The sequence below is a fragment of the Pocillopora verrucosa genome, chromosome 8, assembly GCF_036669915.1.
Source record: "Pocillopora verrucosa isolate sample1 chromosome 8, ASM3666991v2, whole genome shotgun sequence".
Taxonomy (NCBI): Eukaryota; Metazoa; Cnidaria; class Anthozoa; order Scleractinia; family Pocilloporidae; genus Pocillopora; species Pocillopora verrucosa.
The window spans coordinates 2,417,082-2,423,650 of NC_089319.1; the positions used below are offsets into that span (position 1 = coordinate 2,417,082).

At 39.2% G+C, this 6,569-nt stretch overlaps 1 pseudogene; it reads left to right on the top strand.

The window, feature by feature from the left end:
* The window catches only part of LOC131786907 (uncharacterized), a 6,595-nt pseudogene extending 832 nt beyond the window's left edge, over nt 1-5,763 (top strand).
* Nucleotides 5,764-6,569: the final 806 nt, after the last annotated feature.

Consider the following 6,569-nt stretch of genomic DNA (forward strand, 5'->3'; position numbering starts at 1 on the left):
TGGAGAGATTGCTTCTGAGTGACCTCAGAGCCTCAGGAAAGATATGACTTGCAGTAATTTCGTTGCTTGTACTCAGTCTCAATTTACAATTAATTGCAAGTGATCACATGTATGTATTTTTTTGTTTGTAAATTAAATTTACTTTTTGTTTGATTCAGGACCGGGAATATATATAACGGTGTAATATGTGACTAACACAGTCTATATACTGTAAGATTTTACGCCACTAACTCAATCGGTAGATTAATTATAATAAATTAATACATAATGAAATTATATTACTGGCGTAAAATTTACCATTATAATAATGCGATCCAGTTTCATGCTTTGAAAGGCGTTAGGCCCAACGGTTAGCGAACTGAACTGCGGATCGAAAGGACTGAGTGGAACCCTGGGTGGGTTATTGCATTCTTGGGAAAGGCACGTCACTCCTAGAGTATCTTTCTCCACCCAGGAGAATGAATTGGTACCCGTAAAGTGATGCCATGGATTAGCATCCTATCCATATGGAGAAGCAACACTCTTGAGTCTTACCTGCTTCGGTGGTTTAGGTCACTTAATCGCACGCGTGCTGCATGGTTTTACCAGTGTATTTTCTTTACCTTCTTAACCTTTCTTCGCGATTCTTTTCCAGAGACATACTTATAATTGTAGAGACGAGGGCTATTTAGGAGAGAACTTGTCTCAATTGTTTATCAAAACTTTCAAACTATTGTTGCGGCACTACTTTTCTTCGCGTTTTCCACCCGCTTTCTCTCTCTTGCTCCTCCTGTGACTATTGTGATTCACTGAAGTACGTTATCTCATTTGTGTAGTCTATCGGAGACCTGTGTTAGATTTCTTTCAAATTGAGGAGGTTGCTCATTCAACGAACATTTATCGACATGGCGTTTCCTCCACTCTCGGATATCTAGCGAGGAGCTCGTTCCTGAAAATCCCTGGGGGACGACGGCACCAAAAACTGTTTAACAGCTATTCATGTCTACGTTTTTTATCGATATGTTGAGTTTTTGAAATTCAAAGAATTGAAATATTTGAGAAGTAAGACAAATAGAGTTGCTTTTGAGTTTGTACTACACAATTCTGGCGGGTAAAGTTTAGGGATTTAAGACACAGTCAAGCTAGTTCCCGTCAGGAAAATCCAAACCTCTGTCATTAAGACGGCCTGAAGAGATACATCGTTATACATTAAATCAAAATATACATTATTTTGACAGTGAAATGGTCTATTTATTCCAGGTTTGCCTATACGGATGAGGAAGGGAAGGGACGGAAGTTTGCTTTGGTTCTGATGCAAATGAAATTTTCGCCACCGGTCGGTCTGCTACCCAGTCCCCTCGGGAGTATATGTTTGAGACAGACATTGCCAAGTTCCACCTTATCGACACTCCAGGCATTGGGGATTGTCGAGGAACTGACAAGGACAAAGAACACTTTGAAAAAATTATGGCCTTTCTCAGCATCTACGACAAGATCCATGCCGTGGTGTTGCTTCTCAAGCCAAACAATGCCAGGTTGACTGTGGCCTTCAGATTTTGTGTTTTGGAGCTGCTTAGGCACCTTCACAAGTCGCTGCAATCCAACATTATATTTGCCTTTACTAACTCCAGGCGAACGTTTTATCAGCCAGGAGACACCCTGCCAGTTCTCAAGGAACTCCTGGAGAAGAACAACCTTAAAATCGACGTTTCGCCTTCCAACTATTTTTGTTTCGACAACGAAGCTTTCAGGTATTTATCTTTCCAAGGTCTAAACTTTATTCCAGAGAACACAGATTTTTTTAAAATTTATCTACGTATTTCTTATTCCTTTTTCTTACACCAGACCCTAAATAAGCTTAGACTGCGGAGGATTTCAAGTTAAACAATTTTAATAAAAATCTTAAAGTTGAGCAGTAATGTGTTATCATTTTTTAATGAAATAAATTTCAGGACTCCGCGTATTATAAGCTTATTTTTGCGATATGTGTTTAAACCTTGGTTAAGAAGTGTATCGATTGTAAGAAATATCATTGAAAATAGGGTATTTAATTCATCGCGCTTCAATGGCCTTTGAAATAAGGAAAGTTACAGAATTGAGTACATGTGAAACTTTAAAGGAAAGGGGTTTTTTAACGGTTGCGTTTGCTTCGCTTGGTCACGTAATGATCAACATTGCTTTTGCCTTAAATTATTTCCGTTAAAACTCCGACATTTATTCGTAAAAAATTGTAAAAAATTCAATAACACTACAGTTGAAAACAATTGGGAGGTCAGAAGCCCATTTTGTTACTTTTAAAGCTCCTTTTCTACTTTGCACTGTATCCATAGTACATCACTTTTAACATCTTCGACCGTCGAAAGTTGTTCACCTTTTCTCCTTTGAACTCTCTAAAAGTTATCCTGAAGATAATATTTAAAATAATAAATATTTATTATCTCCTGAAGATAATAAATATTTAACAACTAATTACGGGGATGGAAGAGGCTAGTACAAAGATATGACTTAAACTCATTTGTTACTGTAATGATTACAATATTTTAGGGTACAAATCCTGCGCGTGTCGCTCAGATGTGAGTAGCAAAGAATAGCCGAAGTTTGAGTAGCCAATCAGGGCGCGCCTTCAACGCTATCTACTGTTTTACTCAATACTAAATAGATATATCTATTGATATATTATTTCATATTTATACATGTTAATATGCTTTGTTATCTACAGATTTCTTGCCTGCCACAGGAAGGGAATTAAATTTACACCGAAAAATGTTGGCATCTACAAAGAGAGTTGGGACTTATCGTGCGAAACTACGACCAAGCTCTTTGATAAAGTAATGGAGATGAAGCCACATGAGACGAAGGAGACTTTGAGCCTGAACAATGCTAGGGAATACACATTGGCCTTAGCCAAACCCATGGCGGAAACTGTCGAACTCATTAATATCAACTTGAAAAAGATTAAAGCGGAAAAAGAGAAGTGCAAAGCCTGCGAGAGCGACATGAAGAGTTTTCGAGCTCAGTTAAAATTCAAAGGGTTTGATCTTACGTTTGTGAAGCTAGAATACCCCATGACTGTCTGCGCTGGTCAAGGATGTAAGACGTATGTGAATGTTGGTGAAGATCGTGTGAGGCATACTGTCTATAATCAGATCTGCCATGATCATTGCTACCTTTCAGGAGTGCCCTATGAGACTATCAACAACGAGAAGCTTCGTGATTGTAAGGCAATGAAAAATGATCTTTGCAGTAAATGTTCTCACAGCTACAAAGTCCACATGCATATCACCTACAAAACTACTCTCGTACATTCGAGTTCATTCGTCTTTTGGAAGCGCAAATTGATGAATTGAAGAAAGAAGAGAAATACATCTATGAAAGCGCATGCTTTTTCGGCGTCTTCCTCAAAAATAACGCCATGATCCCCTACAACGATGCCTTTGGCGAGTACATCGACATGCTAATCCAAGACGAGGAAGCTAAGGAGAAGGAGATCAGAGACCCTGAAAAGATCAAAAAGTTTGTGAAGGAAAAACAGGCTTATGAGAAGAAGAAAAAACTTCTCATCGAAACGATGGCATCGCGCTCTGAGGGAGAGTCTGGAAATCTGCACATAGAGCAAATCTACGCTAGAAAAGAAAAGCTCTGTTCTTTGAAGCACAATGGAAAGATGCTGAAAGAGGCTCTAGGTATGATACTCCTTGCGTAGAATAACAAATCATTATATTTATGAAGTTTTCAAACACCGGCGGAAAAGGGAAAAATCAATTACGATTTGTTCACTCTTCATCAGGGAAAAGGAAATTTTAGTCATCTCTGAAAAAAGAGAGGGGAGAACCCAAAATAGAAGTTCACCTCTCTCGAGTTCGAAAGAAACAGCTTAGACCCTCTATAAATGCTACACTTAGAAGTTTTATTTATGATAAGAAGTAACAAATGAAACATATACATTAGTGAAAAGTGCTTATTTTGTCTGTTTTAGATGGCGTCATGTCTGCAACACAGAATATGTACAAAGAAAGGTAGGGCAAAATAATATCACTTCTTTTTCGCATGTTGCATCGGGAGACCACCATGTTTATTGATGAAATAGACAGACAAATAAGCAGAGAAGTCGTCATATACAGACATCGTCAAACATTCAGATAGACGTAGAAAGATTTTAACGATTTGCGACACGTGGAAAATATAGGCGCCACGAAAATTTACATCCTCGAAAGACCCAAGACCTCCCTGCACCACCCGTTCACACCACAACTCATCACTCATCGCATGAGACGGGGGGGGGGGAGGGAAGGGAAGGGGATGGACGAATGGAGGGATCATATGGTTCTCAGGGGGAATGGAGAGGGGATCAGTCGTCACTAACAGAGTATATATGGGAGACTATAGAAAACTGAATGCCAATTTACTGCAAGAGAGGGGGGTGTGGGTCCTAAAAATGTTAAATAGGCTTGGGGGGTGGGTAACAAGTGAGTTTTTTTGTGACACAACCCTCCAGAGGATAATGATCAGTGCCTGATATCAGATTATTGTGTGCGCACAAAATTTAATTTATTGGCATTGTTTTAAAGCGGGTAGTCGTCTCAGGACTGCTATTTAGTGGGCCCTCCTCGTAATCCTAATGTGTAAACCAGATCTGTCTGTTATTATTTAGAGTCAGCTGCTTGCAAATCAATGGAAATGACCGTCTCTGGAGCAGCTTCCTCAACAAAGGGAACCCTTTCTGGTAAACTCCATCAGCGGCAACCTCAGCATCTCCCTCAGTTGGGAGGGAAAGATTAACGAACGTTTGCATAGTCAATGATTTGTGCTCGTGAGAAGATATTTTATAAACAACATAATTTTCTGTGCCTCTGGTAGGTGGCTAACTTGGTATGTCTTCGACAATTGCGCACTATAGTTTCTACATTTGCTGTTTGTTATATTTACATTGCTGGCTTTTTAAAGGTCGATTAGTCATAAAAAAGGAAATAAGCGTATCCTATGTCTCCTAATATAAAAAATACCAGGTAGAAATCTCTTTCCATGTTGCTTTTTTAAATTTAGCAATACTTGCTTTGAAGCAAGACTTCGCGACCAAAGCAATCAAGTAGAAAACGCGATATTTTGCGGCGGAGTTTAGCTGTTCCCAGAGGTGAACATTTTGCCAGTGCACAAGCTTGAAGAAAACTTTAATGGAATATTTCGAGTGCGGTCAAATCTACTGATAGGGAAGTAAGAGATTTTTCGTAATGGGGAAAGTGTGATGATCGTTAGACAGTCTATTGTAGTTTAGGGTTAACCGAAAGGCCTTGGTTCCGTCTTTTAACTCTCAACAGAACAATCAAGTAGCTTGGTGATATCCTGCTCCCACGGCACGTAATCGTTTTAGTTTAGCTCAGTTGTTTTTAATTTCGTGCCTTCGTATTATTGAGAAAACAAAGATAAAAAAGAGGCCAGCGTAGGATTATTATGTTAGTGAAGAACCTCTTTCTCTAGTCTTCGATCAAATATTGATGCTTAAGTTTAATTCTCGAATATTTACCTCTACAACTGACAGCACCGTGACGCTTCAGTCAAAATGATTTTAGAAATAAGCCCTTGCTCAGTAGTTTTGTTAGAAGCAAGGTTTTTGTCTTGCAGGCAATCAGTTAGGTTTTGTTCCTTTTGGCTAAATTGAGGGCGTCGTCGTTTTCTAGTATAGGATGTTTATCAGCATTTAGTGAGTTTCGGAGTGTGTTATTCGTAAGAAATTACCACGGGTTAAATCATTTAACACGATACAAAGATTTACCTTAGTTATTACCTTATACTTTACATTAATTGAACTCTCAGCTTACGGCTTTCAACGGTTATACAACAATTAGATGTTAAGGGAATAAAGAAGTGTGTTTTATATCTGACTTTTATTTAAAGGGGAGCCCATAAAATAGTACTCAAGTCGAGACCAGCCTCGACACTTTTTGAAAATCGCGAGTCGCACGCCGCTACATAAAGGTATAGACGCGACCTTATAAATTTTTATTAGTTAAATAAAGTTAAAGTGATACAGCTCGAGGCCTGAGCTAAGTTCGATTACCAGCCCCTGTTCGACAACTGAGCTTGCTCTACTCCTTCTGAGGCAGTAACGCTTGCTAGGCAAGTCTCTACAACCCTTTTCGTCACGAATGTGTCAAATCACTATTGTTTTGGAACGATAAGGCAACCAAAAATTGAATGGCAGACGCATGTTACTGATATTTCGTCTGCAGCGAAAGCATGCTACAAATCATGTCAATCTAGGTTGTGTGCAGAGGCCCCAAGGATCCCAAGAGTCTAAAATTGCTCTTAAGATTTTTTTATTTCATACATACTGTGATTTTCATTGTGAAGTACTATCGTTAGTGTCTCCAATTGAACGAACATGGTATTTCTAACGAATGAGTCTGCGAATAAGGCAGAAATAGATATTTTGTCGGCACGAGATACGACAAGGCCTGGGCCTTAGGCCCGGGCATCATGGGTAATGATGCAGTGGTATATAAGGGAAAGTATAGCACGTGATGTCCATCTAGGCCTCAGAACCAACCGTTCACCTCTGGCTGATGACAAATTTAGTGGCCTCTTGGAGCAGA